Raw genomic sequence first — 16585 nt, 5'->3', positions numbered from 1 at the left:
ATTAACATAATACATCACATTAACAAAATGAAAAATAAAAATCATATAATCATATCAATAGATGCAGAAAAAGCATTTGACGAAATCCAGCAGCCATTTATGATAAAAAGTCTTAGCAAAGTGGGAATAGAGGGATCATATCACAACATAATAAAAGCCATATATGATAAACCCACAGCAAACATCGTACTCAATGGGGAAAGGCTAAAAGCTTTCCCCTTAAGATTAGGAACAAGACAAGACTGCCCACTTTCACCACTTCTATTCAACATAGTTCTGGAAGTTCTAGCCACAGCAGTCAGACACGAAAATAAAATAAAAGGCATCCAAATTAGAAAGGAGGAAGTAAAATTGTGACTATATGTAGATGACATGATACTATATATGGAGAATCCCAAAGACTCCACCAAAAAACTGTTAGACCTGATAAATGAATTTAGTAAGGTAGCAGGATACAAAATTAATATTCAGAAATCAGTTGCATGTGTATACACCAATAATAAACTATTAGAAGAGAAATCAGGAAGTCAATCCCATTTACAATTGCTTCAAAAACAATAAAATGTCTAGGAATAAATTTAACCAAAGAAGTAAAAGACCTGTATTCAGAAAATTATAAGATACTGAAGAGAGAAATCAAAGAAGATACAAAAATGGAAATACATACCATGTTCATGGATGGGAAGAATTACTATAGTTAAAATGTCAATACTACCTAAGGCAATATATAGATCCAATATAATTCCTATCAAACTACCAAGGACATTTTTCTCAGAAATAGAACATATAATCCTAAAATTTATATGGAACCATAAAAGACCCCGAATAACCACAGTAATCTTGAGAAATAAGAAGAAAGTGGGAGGTATCATGCTACCTGACATCAAATCATACTACAAGGCTACAGTAATCAAAGCAGTATGGTACTGGCATAAAAACAGACACATCGACCAATGGAACAGAATAGAGAGCCCAGAAATAAACCCATCCATAGATGGTCATTTAATCTATGACAATGGAAGCGAGAATTTACATTGGAGTAAAGGTAGTCTATTTAATAAATGGTGCTGGGAAAATTGGACTGACACGTGCAAAAAAATGAAAATGGACCACCTACTTACACCATATATAAGAACAAATTCAAAATGGATTAAAGACTTAAATGTAAGACCTGAAACCATAAAACTCCTAGAAGAAACCATAGGGAGTAAATTTGCAGACATTACTCTCAGTAATATTTTTACTGATATATCCCCTCGAGCAAGGGAAATAAAAGAAAAAATAAACATATGAGATTACATAAAACTTAAAAGTTTTCTCATAGCAAAGGAAATCATCAATAAAACAGAAAGGCAGCCTACTGAATGGGAGAAGATATTTGGCAATGATACATCTGATAAGGGGTTAATATCCAAAATTTATAAAACACTCATTCAACTCAACACCAAAAAAACAAACAACCCAATTAAAAAATGGGCAGAGGATATGAAGAGGCATTTCTCTAAAGAGGACATACAAATGGCCAACAGGTATATGAAAAAATGTTCAACCTCACTAATCATTAGGGAAATGCAAATAAAAACCACAATGAGATACCACCTCACTCTGGTCAGAATGGCTATCATCAAAAAATATAAAAACAGCAATTGCTGGAGAGGTTGTGGAGAAAAGGGAACCCTGGTGCACTGTTGGTGGGACTGCAGATTGGTGCAGCCATTACAGAAATCAGTATGGAGGTATCTCAAAAAACTGGAAACGGAACCAGTTTGACCCAGCAATTCCACTCTTGAGCATCTATCCAGAAGAACCCAAGATGCTAATTCAAAAAATATATGCATTCGTATGTTTATCGCAACACTATTTACAATAGCCAAGACTTGGAAACAACCAAAATGCCCATCGATAGATGACTGGATTAAGAAACTGTAGTACATTTATACAATGGGAATTACTTTGCTATAAAGAAGAATGAAATCATACCATTTCCAACCATATGGATGTACCTAGAGACTATTATGTTAAGTGAAATAAGTCAGTCAGAGAAAGACAAATACCATATGATCTCACTTATATGTGGAATCTAAAAAACTGAATGAACAATCCAAGTAAAGAGACATAGTCTCAGAGATATAGAGGAAAAACTGATGGTTGCTAGTTGGGAGGGAGGTGGGGATGAGGGAGAAGGGGAAGGAATTAGCATAAATAGGTAACTAAAATATTGCCACAGGGATATGAAAGGCAGTTTGGGAAATATAATTAATAATGTTGTAAATATTTTGTAGGGTGTCACATGGTCACATGTCTTGTTAGGGAGACTACTTCATGGATGGGGTAGAGGCTTGATCACTGCACTGTACACCTGAAGCTGATGTTGTATAATATTGTATGTCAACTGTAATTGAATATATATATAGTCATGGGATGTGGAGTACAGTGTGGGAGTTGAGTCAATAGAATTGTAATAGATATGTATGATATCAGGGGAGGGGGGAGTGGTGTGGCGGATTGGGGGAGGGGGTTGTCACTTTGAGGGGTAAAAAGTATAACTACTGCATTGTGTTGTACACCTGAAACTAATTAAAAAAAATAATAAAATTTTAAAAAGAGTTTATTTAATAGTATGTACCAATGTGAATTTCTTAGTTTTTACAAACGCACCATGATTATGTAAGTAATCAAATTAGGGGAAACTAAGTGATGAATATACAGGAAATCTCTGTACTATACTTAGAATTTTTCTATAAACCCCAAAATTTTTTTGAATAAAACTTTAGTTTAAACAAGGAATATAAGTTACTTGCCTTAGTATCATAAAATATATCTATTTCAAACCAATCAATCAGATATTTAAGGATATTGGAGACATTTTTTTAAGTAGCAAAAAAAAATCAAGGAAATCATAAGTAACATAAAATGTTTATTAAACAATTATGACAGGTCCTAGCACATAACAAGTGTTCAATATGAGATAAATGTTTTTTATTTAACATTCTTTTGGAAGCACTTGAATGTACAACAAATAAAAATTATATTTTTGGGTAGGAAAGAAATATTTTTATGATTATACATTTATGTTATTTGTACATCCCTGCAAACAGTACAGATTCAACTGAATAACTATTAGTAAACACTATAGTTGTTAGAAAGTTTAATGAATTTACTTGACACAAGATAAACACATACATTTAATAACTTTCCAATGCACCAGCAATAACTATCTTCATAAATACATGGGAAAAAAAGATGTCATTAATAGAATCAAACAGCATAATCTATCTAGGAATAAAATAAGTGCCCGAAAGTAGAGAAATGAAAAGAGTAATTTTTGGTTTGTTTATTCATCTTTCGATGGCCATTGCAAACAATGCTGCATTGAACATATAGATGCACACATCCCCTCAAAGCAGTGTTTTGGGTTTCTTTGGATAAATACCCTGAAGTGGGATTACTGGGTCCTTCTTTGTCTCTTATTTTATAACCTTTGTTTTTAAGTCGATTTTGGTATAAGTGCTGTTTATCCCAGCTTATTATTATGTTTCTTATTACAATTTTCATGAAATATCTTCTCCCATCCCTTTACTTTCAGTCTGTTGTGTGTCTTTCGATCTGAAGTGAATCTCTTCTAGGCAGCATGCGTAAAGGTGTTGTTTTCTTATACATTCAGCCACCCTATCTTTTGACTGGAGCATTTATTTAATTTACATTAAAAGTAATGTTGATAGATATGTAGTTATTGCCATTTTATTATTCATATTTTTTATCTTTTTTTCATCTTAAAGAAGTCGCTCTAAGATTCCTTGTAATACTGGTTTGGTATTGTTAAACTTTTTTAGCTTTTTCTTGTCTGGGAAGCCTTTTATCTATCTTTTGATTCTAAATGATAGCTTTGCTGCATAGAGTAATCTTGGTTGTAGATCCTTGATTTTCAGCACTTTGCATATTTTGTGTCAATCCTTTCTGGTTTAAAAATTTCTGTTGAGAAATCAGCTAACATTCTATGAGAGCTCCCTTGTAGATAACTAACTGCTTTTCTCTTGCAGCTTTTAGGATTCTCTTTGTCTTTAACTTTTGCCATTTTAGTTATGATGTGTTTTGGTGTTGGCCTCTTTGAGTTCATTTTGTTTGGGACTCTCTGCACTTCCTGGGCTTGTATATTTATTTCCTTCACCAGGTTAGGGAATTTTTGTTATTATTTCTTCAAATGGGTTTTCAATTCCTTGCTCTTTTTCTTCTCCTTCTGGCACCTCTATGATGCAAATGTTAGTTTGCTTGATGTTGTCCCAGAGGCTCCTTAAACTGTCCTTATTTTTTATTTATTTATTTTTTTGGATTCTGTTTTTTGTTTGTTTGTTTGTTTTGTTTTTTGCTGTCTGTTTGGGTGTTTTCTGCTACATTATCTTCTAAATTGCTGATTCAATTCTTTGCTTTATATCATCTACTGTTGATTCCCTCTAATGTGTTCTTCATTTTAGTTATTGTATTCTTTATTTGTAACTTGTTCTTTTTTATATTTTCTATCTCTATTTTTAGTTTTCCTATCTCTTTGTTGATGTTCTTCCTGAGATCATTAAGCATCCTAATAACCAGTGTTTTGAAGTTGGTATCTGGTAGGTTACTTACCTTTATTTTGTTTAGTTCTTTTTCTGGAGCTTTGTTCTGTTTTTCTATTTAGGACATGTTTCTTTGTTTCCCCATTTTGGCTGCTTCCCTGTGTTTGTTTCTATGTATTAGGTAGGGCTGCTATGCTGCTATGCTTCCTGGTCTTAGTAGAGTGGCCTTATGTAGTAGGTGTCCTGTGGGACTCAGTGTCACAGTCTCCCTGGTCACCAGAGCTGGATGTTCTGGGTGTGTCTCTTGTGGGGGTTGTGTGTGCCCTCCTGTTGTAGTTGAGCCTTGGTTGCTCTTTGCTCATCAATGAGAGGGATTCACCTTTGGGCTGATTTTTTGTGTGGACTAGCCATGACTACAGTGGAGGAGTTGTGGTTCAGGGCCTGACCCTACAGAGCAGGATTTGCTTTAACAGGGCTCTTTAGCAGTCTTCCCTTTGGTTATGTCATTCTCAGAGGTGACTGGGTGATGTTCTACCTTGATACAAAGCTGAGGCGGTTCCCAGGGCCTCCTGGGAGGAGCCTCACTTCAGGCCAACTTCAGCCACAGCTTGTGTCATGCCTGGGGCCACCTGTTTTGAGCCACAAAGCAATCCACAGATGGCCACTACCTTCACTGGGCTTGGAGGTACTTCAGGGGGCCCAGCCACGAACCAAGCCTGGCTGTGGCTAGTGCCAGACTTACAGCTGCTCAGCAAGAGGTACAAAACACACCAAAGCCAGGTGCTGCTTGTTTGGGTTTTTTAACCTTTGGGAGATTTTAGGAAAGTCTGCAGCATGAGCCAATACAGTCTGTTTGTATGGAAAAGCCACTATAAGTGGCTTGTGTGTGCTGAAAAGTTGGGTTGGGCAGGGTCTCTGGGAATCACCCAGGGAGGGTGAATGAAAGGTGTTAGCCAGGTTGATGGAGACTTAGACATGAAGGCTGACTTGGTCTTCATACTGGAAAGGGCGAGGTCTCAACCAAGAAACAATGGCTTCTGCCAGCTCCTCCATCCAGAAGGAAGATGCACCTCCAGCCCTCGCCCTGAAGCCAGACAACTCAGTTCTTCCCCATATGTCCCTGGCACTTTTTGAGCTGCTGCTGCAGTGCTGGAGCTCACAGCAAATGAACCCATCATTGAGTAAGCCCATGAGCGGGTCCTTTAAGAGGAATGTCTGGGACTGCAGCCACCCTCTTCTCACTTAGTCACAATCTCCAGTGGTTTTCACAGCCAGAAGTTATGGGGACTTCTCTCACTGGCACTGGAACCCTGGGCTGGGGAGCCTGGTGTGGGGCTGCAACCCTTCACTCTTCAGGGGTGGGGTGGACCTCCACAGCTGATATCCTCCCGATTTTTAATGGTTATACTTGGGCGTGAGACCAGCCTCTTCTGCGTCTCTGACCTCCTACCAGTCTTGAGGTAACTTCTTCTGTATGTCTCCTTTTGGTTTCATTTTAATAATTTCATATAAAAATAAAAATGTAATATAAACATATGCAAAAATTCTGCTTTTGCATATTTCAAGTGATTTTACATGTTTAAAATTATGAATTATTTCAGACCTAAATTGGGAATAATGTGAAACAATGGAAACATTTACACAATGCTGGAAGAAGCACAGTTGGTACTACCGTTTGGGAAAATAACTTGACATTACCCCTAAAATCCAGGCTATTTTTTTTTTTTTGGTAGCACTCAATTTGTATCCAAAGATAAAACAATTACTTACTTTTGTCTGTATACATTGAACTAATTTGAATGTTCTTGCCAGCCTAAATCCTCTTTTTCCTTAATTCTCTTTTCAATGGATAATTTATTAAATATAGCCAACAAAAAAGACTGTGATATATTTCAAGGGCTATACAACTCAGGCTGACTCACCTCAACTACTAGCTTTTAAGAGGTATGCAATAAGAGTTGCCAGGTTGTTTACTGTAGAGTGAGCAGTGGTTGGTACAGAGACTCTAAGACAAGTATAATGTATATGGCTAGAACAGGTGTGGTTGGTGTATCTATGCAGAGGTTGAAGGGACACTGAAAAGTGACAAAAGTAGCTTGACAAACTCTGCTATTGTCTCTCAAGTTTTGCACTTTATCCCAAAGGTCATAACACATCCATATTCAGTCAAAGCTAATTTTAACAAGTTCCTGCTTAAAAAAAAACTGACATAATAAGTATTGTGCTAAGAATAAACAAACAAACATTTGTACAGTAATATCTCTTCAAAGAAAAATTTTGTGCCAGAGGGTGAAATTGATTGAAAGGTTTTGTCCACTACATGCACAATTTTGACTCCACAATTTCTTATAAAAGATGCTGACCAGAAGTGGAAATCTGCTGTGACATGTATTCAATAATAAAATTGTCTCCAACATGGACATTGTACTTGCGGCTATGCTGAAGAATCCGTCTAACAGTGCCGTGCAATTTGACACCATCCCCAAAGGCTGGGCTGAGACTTGAATCATTGCATCAGCCCAAGTCAAAGGCTCTCATTTCGTCCCCCTTCCTCCATGCTCTCCGTATCTGTGAGCCTTCTTTATAAATATATGCTCTGTAATGTTAAAAGCAAGAGAATGCAAGTGCTGCTGGAAAGAATGAAGGGTTCGCAAGCTTAGAACAGAAGGGGAATTACTAAACTATTAAGCTCAATTAACAAGTAAAAAATGAACTAAGTTGTTCCAGAGTGATTTTTAATTCTGTCAAATAAAGAGGAACCAGACTGCAGGGTAAACTCTTATTTATTAGTTTTGGTTAATGAGTTTTTCATAAGCAGAATTTCTTAAATTTTATTGAATCAATAAAGTCACCATTTGGAAATCTGCTTTTTCCCACCAGGGTAGGATTTTAATTGAGCAAACACCCAAGTGCTGTAAAGTGACTCTACAGAGGAGAACTGGTCTATGGGTTATATTACTGGCCTGGCAGACAGAATTGCAGACATCCGTGATTTGAATGTAATCTCTACCATGTACTGCTTGTGGATGCATTTTTATCTTCAGGATGATGGTATTTTCCTTGTGCTTACTACCAAAGAACCATTATGAGAATAGTAATGTCAGGTCCACCCCCTTGAAAGAGGAGTACTATATGCTTCCTTCTAGCCTCTGACAAGACAGAGCATCATTTATCACTGTGTGGGAGCATCTTGAACCTCTTCTGAGAATGACTGAATTTGGGGTGTGACCACCCCTTTATAGTATAAATAGCTTAGATATGTTCCATGGCCACAGGACACAGCCTGCCCTAGTCAGTTGCTTTGTGAGCTCCTGTCTTTGTTTATAAGAGAGTCAAGTGGGAAAAGGGTACTGATGGAGAATAAATCTGTCCCCACAACTTGAAAACAACATGAAGCATGTGCTTTGCAGAGAGTCGGTAAATACTTCCTTCCTTATTTCAAGTTATTGGTGGAAAAGAAAATTCCTGCATTGTGGCCCCAAGTCCTCTTTTAAAGACCAAAAAAAGAAGAGTGTTTGGAGATTCTCAACTTCTAGGAGAATACCTAGATTAGACAAAAGGCTTCTGGTCCTTCATTAAATGAAAGTTGTGTGATGTAGCATAATAATCATATACTGGGGATCAGGAGAATTGAATTTCATATCTATTCCCCAGATCGGGTATTTGACTACCAAATGGGCAACTCTGTCTTAATTTTTCAGGGCTTCCAGCCAGATATATCAAGACAAGAAGTGTATACCTCCCTCTCTAAAAACTCTTTCTTTAGCTCCATCCTATAAATGGTAACCCCAGCATGGATTCAGGTTTTGTGGGGTCTGAAATTTAGCTTTATTCTCATTATTCTCTTTATTCTCATTGTCATAAGTGCTAAAATGCTAACTGCGGAGTAACTGTAGGGATGGAATAGATGTTAGATTTATTCCACTGCTCTAGAGAGTTGTGCCTTTCTAGTGTTTTCTCCAGCCTAATAACCTGAGGGTCACGTTCCTTAGAACATGTACCCATGTATGAGTGGACAGTCAGTCATGGTTGCAGATCAGTAGCACTGGTTGGAGGAGACAATGGCCTCATCATCATTGCCCTGCTTTTCCACCTTGCAGGTGTTTGTCATGGACGCCTCTCCATCCTGCATTAGGCTTTTGCCTTAGTCACAGAGATTTGGCCGTGTCTGTTTCTAGCCTGCAAGCATGTTTTCCATCCTCTGGTAATACCAGGCAAAGAGCCAGGTGGCCTAGGTATCTTCACAGGTACATGAGAGGCATGTCTGCTATTCAATCCCCTCTATTAATACTTAAGGATCTAACTCAGAAAGTCAAGTTGAGAGCTCTGTGGTGGCCTCTGCACTGCACTCAGAAATCCCATTGGAGGTGTGCTCCAAATGAAATGTTAGTATGAGAACCCTATTCTGGTGTGTGTGTGTGTGTGTGTGTGTGTGTGTGTGTGTGTGTGTGTGTGTGTGTGTGTGTGTGTGTTTCTGAAAAGAATTCTCTCCAATTTTGTTATAACACGTAGTCATTTAAACATTATCAAAATAATCTCTGCCTTCAGATTCTTCCACAAACATTTCCCACTCTCATTTTTTTTTATTCAAGAGAGAAAAGGAGACTGAAAAAAAATTATCCATTTCATTAGAAAGGAAACAACATATTTCGAAAACCGGATATTAGTTTCTTATGGGTCTGTCCTTCTTTCCATGAATAACAGTTTTTATGTTTTTGCTCAACATAGGCTAGAAATGTCTCCGCAGTCGTTGTTTTTTTTTTTTTCCAGCTCTTAATACTGATGCTTGTGTCATGAAGGTTTTTCAATTTTGCTGTATGAACTGGGGGTTCCTTTCCAAGACTCAGAACATAGAAATAATAAAAGTTGTGAAGGGGAGAAGATCAGGGGAAAAGCTAAAATATTTAAATTATAAGTAGTACATCTCTTAGTTTTGAAATGGCCTTAAAGAGTGAAAGCTCAGACAACATATACATATAATTGGTATCACTCACTGAACCAACTTAACTAAAATAATTAGAGTGAAAATCATTGGCTTTTAAAAGGTATGCTGCATCAAGGCTCTCTATACTGGTTGTCTGGAAGGATCCCCCTGCACTCTCTGGATGTGTACCAGTTGATAAACTGAGACACTCCATACTTGCAGTGTGAGCACCCCTGATGACTGTGGACAACCGCTGTCTCCAGCTTGGCCTGTGGGATATTCTGTTAAAGGTCAAGTCCATAAAATGGCAACATGGCTAGTATGAAAATAAACTTTGGAAAATAATTTCTTTCACTCTAAAAAAGAAACCATTAATTCTAAGCTTTAGAACTTTTCTAATCCTGTTGGCAAACTGCAACTTCAGCTCTCTCCCTTGTTGTGACACTTTCTGCACTCACATTCATGGGTTTTGTCCCTTCAAAAAAACATACTTTCTCCAGCTTGTCTTATGAGTATGATTACCTACTGTTAAATAATCAGGCTTGTATACACATTGGGATTTCAAGATTTCTTTAACACACCTAGAACACAAAATGGACAGGTCCATTCTGGTTTTCTGTGCTTTGTTTTTTATTTTATTTTTTTACTTACCTATTTGTTTGAGTTATTTTCTAATATTTTCAAAAAGTCCTTTTCACTGTCTTTCCCTATGAAGACAGTTATGGAGACACTGAAAACTAAGGAGGAGTATTGGACTTCACTTTTTTTTTTTTTTGGTTATCAGGTGCTACAGGTTTCTGCTGAGTTTTCTCAGTTGAGCTACTCTGATTTGTGAGCAAAAGTTTAAAAGGCTAAAAAGGGGGAAATTGGTTCAATATTTTAGGCACAATGAAACATTTCTTTTGTCACTTTATTTCCCTGCTGTATTAATTTGTGGTTACTCACCTTCTCCTCAGAGATCCCCAGGGAACCCCAAATCTGACTCTTTCTGATCTGACACATGAACCCAAACATTTCTCCCAATAAATTACATCTCACATGTAATAAAACAAAATTGGCTTCTTTGGAGCCTAGAAGAATGTTTCAGACCCCAGTTGGCCATGTTTTAGTTTGTTGGTCACATCCATTCTGACGACGAGGATCTCTGTGGCCTGTGCTGGTCTGGGAAGAGGGACGTTGAGTTCGCTCACTGGACTGAACAATGCTGGAATGTTTTTTCCCTGTCCATTCACTTAAACAATGTGCCATTCTGTACCTCATAAGCACTTAATTTATTCCAACTCTTTGGCCTGACCTGTAATCCCCCTCTCCTTACCCATCTGACCCATCTGTGTTTCATTTCCCACTCATCAGCATCCAGAGAGCTAGGCCCCGGCCCTGTTTGGAACCATTAGACAGAGATTGGCACTCTTCCCTCTTCCTGCACCACATCCTCCGCTGGAAAAAAAATGACCATCAGATCAGAGAACAGAGCCTGCTTTGTCCCCTGCAACGGGGATCTGGAAGCATTTTCAATCATTTGCACTCTATACCCACTCAAACGCATTAATGTGATCAACATTGGGCCTGTTGTGGGCATTTTTTCCAGCAAATAGCTTGCTAACATTCCAGGCATGTACTCCCCTGAAAACAAGACTGAGACAGGGCCCTGAATATTCAATTGGAAAATCACCAAGAGCAAAAGCTTAGCTTGGCACGGCTGGTGTTGATTCTTAATAAGTGACTTCCTAAAGCTGAGGCATGGGGCTTACAGCGTCAATGACTTGTTTGAAAAATATTTTGTAGGTGCCTCATACCACTCTATTTCCTGTGGTATGCGTCATATTGTGAGCTATTCCAAGCCAGCCTGGTTAAGCATGCTAACTCCCCCCCTCTCCCCAAGATTGTGGTGTTTAACTAAAAATGTCTTTATACAAGATGAGCTCATAGCTATTAGTGCTGATGTAGTTTTAACTGCTTGGATACCAACTGTAGGTGGTTGAAAATGCGCTGAAAAAGGGTAAACCTGAGCAAAAACATATCTCACCCTGTCTAAAATGGCGGGATGGCAGTCCCAGTGGCAATGTTTCTTCAGGGGGAAAAAGTTCCAGATTTAAGTACAATGCATACCTTTCACTTTCATTAAAAAGACTTACTGTTCTTAGCCTATTACCAAAGTCAAGGTGCTGAAGACATCTGGAACATTGGAATAAAATTAACCCTTTTTATTGCTTCAGGTACTTTGTAAAACTTGCCAAAGAACAGAGCTAAGGTAATTGGAGAAAACAAGTGTATCTTTTCAATAAAGTTTCCTAAAAGGAAATGTAAAGAAATCCAAAGACCTAAAATTCTGCCCTGAGTTGAAAATATTTATGAGTAAGATTTGTGTGTAAGGATCAAGAAAGATAATGTATATGAGATATCTTGACACGCATTTAGAGTTCTAGAAGTGGAGAAGGGCACTAACATTGATGAGCACCTTCTATGTGCCACACAGAACTTTGGGCGCTACTACATACTAGATAAAGTGTTCTTCCCAGCACTTACCAAATTGTGGACTGGTGACACAGATTTGCATCTATATATTTAAATGCCCTGTCCTCAATGTGTGAAGGTATAGATATGATTATTTTAATTTTGCAAGCAAGGAAAGGGAATCCCAGAGAGAGTCAGTAAACCCCCCAAGGTCACACCATTGATTAATTACAGAGGCAGGATTCAGAACTAGGTCAGCGTGACTACTAAGCTTGCGTGCTGTCCTTTACCTGGCTACTCACAGATCAAAATAGTCTCATCTCTATTGTACCTGTCTGCCTGTTCAAAGTATGTGTGCCTGCCATGGTGTGAAGGCTAGGGCAGGAGGCGAGCATAATTCTGTGTCATATTCTCCCCTGCCTTCCTCCAGGGAATAGGTTACAGACAGTGTCTAGTTTGGGGCCCGTACCCAGTATACGCTCAGTAGTTATTAAGTGATTAGACATTGTACATGCCATCTCTGAGTGATTTGTGTTTCTACAATAGGGCCTTTTATAACACAGAAGAGAGGGATTGATACTCTGGACACTGCCCCTGCTGTGTTTGCCTCTCAGGGCAAATAATTTTCCTTGGTGCCAGGAGCAGCTCTGATGTGGCTGCTCTGCCTTTGTGTGGCCTGGGGCTTTGAGCTCTGGAGTAAGGGCCTGGTGTGTCTGGGGTGAAGTAGGAATGCAGCAAATGGAGTCAGGGAAGCCAAATTGTTTGTGAGGAGAAGGAGCAAGCATGGATGTTTCGATCTCCAGGTCACTGAGGGGGCCAGATACAGGATATGACTAAGACCTCTTTTGGGGCAATGAGCTGGTGGAGAAATGCACTACCCAGGAAAGGAAGAGCCTCTATTCCCCTGTACATTTAGGGACGCACATAATGAGGCTCTACCCAGGAAGTGAAAAAGGGGCTTTTGTATTGGGTATTACCTGCGTTTGGCTCTGTTGAGCTTACAGGCTACAGAATTATGCCTCAGGACTGTAAATTGTTAGCTGATCCTTTATGACCTGATATTTAGTGTGTTATCTAAAGGAAATAACTTGTTTCTTAGTTGAGATTTACAAGCTGTACTAGTTTCTTTTCACAATATAGTTGAAAAAATACATGCAAATTTTAAGTTTTGTGATTCCCCCTCCCATCCCACCCCACTCCTTACAATGTAAGAAGTTTGCAAAACTACTGGTTTAAAATGTCTAGTTGAATGACAACTATGAGATTGGTTTTTGTTCTTATAAGTAGTTCATATTTTCTACCTGAGGCATTAGAAGAAAGCTTCTTTCAAGTGCGTAAAAAAGCATTCATTTATTATTTTGAAGCAATTCTTACTTCAGAAGTTTATCACCACTGATAGTGACATTTGGGGATAAATGTGTTGCTAAACTAATAAAACTTTGACAGTTTTTAGAAAACTGTACGTTTTTATTTTATTCTTGCATTTTAAAGTCTACATCGGAAGTATTTGATGAAAAGACAACATTAGGAAAGGAAAACAGATTTTTTTGAATGAAAGCTGGTAAAGTGGGTACTGGTCAGAAATCAGTTAAATTTAGGCCTTTTGCAACCTCATCGAAAGTCAGGTTGGTTTTTCTGGTTTTTTGTTTGTTTGTTTTTTACATTGAGTGCTCTTGTATTATTATATTTCTTGCTAGATGATTTGCTGTCTCATTAGAGAGACTTTCATCCTAAGCAGAGTAATGGGAGTGGAACACATAAGAAAATGTCAAAAGAATAAAATTGCATGATCCATCACAGCCTTTAAGTGTAAATTTGGAAATATTGGCTAGGAACAGCTGAAGTCCTCAACTCATGACGTTTGAGCTGATTTGAGTTTTCCCTAAGCCAGCTCCACAGCGGGCTTTCATGTTTACCACGGACATAAATTCACTGGGGCTCTTGAGTAGGACTATGTCTGAAAGAAGTGAACAGCATGCTGGGATTTTCTCTTAAGATTACACGTACTCCTTCAAGTAAAGTTCCATGCAACTTTCCTTCCCAGAGCTGTGCACACAAAATTTCAGGAAACAGCAGTTCTTAATTAGGTCTCCAGTTTATAGTTTCACCTGAAAAAATACATTTAAAAAAATCATATATGTTTGGCTGTCGAGATTTTTCAAGTCAATAAATTCTTGCTAATTAATCACATTAACGGTGGTCCTTAAAAGTTGAAACAGAATCAGAAAACAAACTTAATTCCCCATAAATATCCAACATAAAGACCTATTCACTGATGCATTTTCGGTTTCTAAGAATTCTGCAAGTGTTTTTTTCTCCCTGACAGGACACACATGCACATATACACTATGTCACTATCTGTAGTCGTATTACATTATCCGCACAGGAAAACAATTCTGGTGACATATTTTAATACTTCAGAATGATGTCATTGTGTATGAGTACTTTGCTGCTTAGTGCCCGGGTGTAACTGTTTTAAGAGATTATAGCCCAGAAACCCTCAGCAGCACATGTCGCCTCATCTTAGAACCACCCCCGCCCCCCGAAAAGGAGAACATTAACAATGGTGGGGGGAGAAGAAGGTGAACTGGGAAAGCAGAAGCTAAGGGGATGAATGAACTTCCTCCTGTTTGTCCACCATTGCATTTTTCAGAAGGACCCTATTTCTTGGTGTAAATGTGCCCCACTAATATCTCAGTTGATCCTTTGGTCTGCTATGGCACATACTGCACAAAAGTGGATTGCCTAAATCCCCTTCAGAAACATAAACAAATAGATCCAAAATCCTACCTCCCTCTGTGATATATTTCTTGAGAATAGTGCTACTGTTGTTCGCTAAGAAAATAACTTTTCAAACTCATAAACCTTAAGCTCCCCAAATATATTTGGTGGGTATTTATCAAGATGCTTTATTTGAACATGAGTGTGCCACAATTTAAAATTTGTTACTATTCTCTACATAGGAGTTAGCCATTTCTCCAACAGGATTTGTGAATGTGGTTCAACTCTAGGGAGAGATTTTCAAAAGATAATGAATTTTAAATCAGCAAAATGGGAGAATTCTACTTTCAAGGGGATAGCTTTTAATTTCTTTTAAACCTTTTATATTATTATTAGGAGAAGATGGTCCTAATTTTATATATGTCTGTAAGGGAGAATGTCTATAAGAATTTCTGCTGTACCGTCTCCCAGCACAAATCATTGATCATGGCAGAAAGACAGCATTTTATAAGATTCCTATTTAGAGATTTTAGCAGTACAGATTTGAGTTGATTTTATGTTGTATGGACAAAGAGAAAAATAACATTTTTATTTCAAATACTTTCTTTTGGATTTTTTTTTCCTAAAGCTCAATTCTTCTTTGTTGGGAGAACTTTTGATTTATTATTCCTTCCTGCATCTCTTCCTTACACTTGGGTCTTATATTCTAGGTACTGCCAGCAGTTAAGGAAGACTAGGTAAAAAACAATATGTTATGTTGAAAAAAAATACTTTACCCTAGTCCCAGCTAAGCCTTTAACTCACTTCTTAACTTGGGCAAAATGTTTCACTTCAGTTTCTTTACCAATAAATGAAGGAGATTCAATCATTGATTCACTCAACAAACCTTCAGTGAGTATCAATTCTAAGCAAAGCACTGGTTTACATGATATTGATGCAAAGATGCATAGCAGAGGTATTGGCTCTTGAGGGTCTTACGGTATGAGCAGACATGTAAATAGGGGAATGGGATAATACTTACAGATATTTTCCCCTTTTGATCAGCAACTTTGTTACTCTATTGTTCACCCCCTGGGAAGAAGTAGAAAAAAGGAAAATATCATGCAAAAAACTCATCATAGTTCCAGTAAGGGGGGCATGAGGGGAGAGAGAGATGAGAGAGAGAGAGAGAGTCATTTGTTCACTGACACCTATTGGTAGGTAGCATAGAGAGATTCAGAATTCCCTCATGTCCCCAGAGACACCAAAGGTTGAGAACCAGAAGGCCAGTAATGAGGCCGGAACTGCGAAGGAAGAGGGGAACCCCTAGCAGAGGCTGAAGAGAAGACAACCTTGCCAGGGGTCAGTTGGAATCCAAGGCTGAGACTGAGAAGATCAGAAAGGCAGAGAGAAATGAGGTCAGGGTGAGGTGCAGGTTGTGAACTGCTGGACTGAGAAAAAACTAGCATTACATCAGCTATAGAACTTCATGGAAAGATGCAGAGAGGATGGAGACCAATGTGGAGACAGGTAGAATGAATTTACTTCAGCCAAAGAATGAATTTACTTCAGCCAAAGGCAAGTGGGAGCCAAAAAAGAAGCATAGGGCCGGAGTAACACCAGGGTCCCTGCCATAATGTCACAAGGGTATGTAAGTTTTCCCTTATACTCACATGTTATCTGGGAATAGAGCAGGGTGAGGGACCGGGGGGATCTGTGACTCAGGTGAGGTAGTTCTGATGGGGAGTTTCAACGTTACTTTGATTCTTTGCCAAAAATGGACTGAATTAACCTAAAAGGAGATTGTTTTAAACTGAAAGAGATTGAGTCCCTCTGAATTGGCAGGTTTAGGTTTCCTCCCACCCCGAAGTCCATTACCACAGGGCCTCAGAAAAAGGTGCAGATCTCATATGGATACTACATACCTTGTTGTGCACATCTGAATTGTAATGTATAT

This window comes from Hipposideros armiger, unplaced genomic scaffold (genome assembly GCF_001890085.2).
Source record: "Hipposideros armiger isolate ML-2016 unplaced genomic scaffold, ASM189008v1 scaffold_368, whole genome shotgun sequence".
Classification (NCBI taxonomy): domain Eukaryota; kingdom Metazoa; phylum Chordata; class Mammalia; order Chiroptera; family Hipposideridae; genus Hipposideros; species Hipposideros armiger.
The sequence above is the reverse complement of the archived record's forward strand: the minus strand, read 5'-3'. Positions refer to the sequence as shown.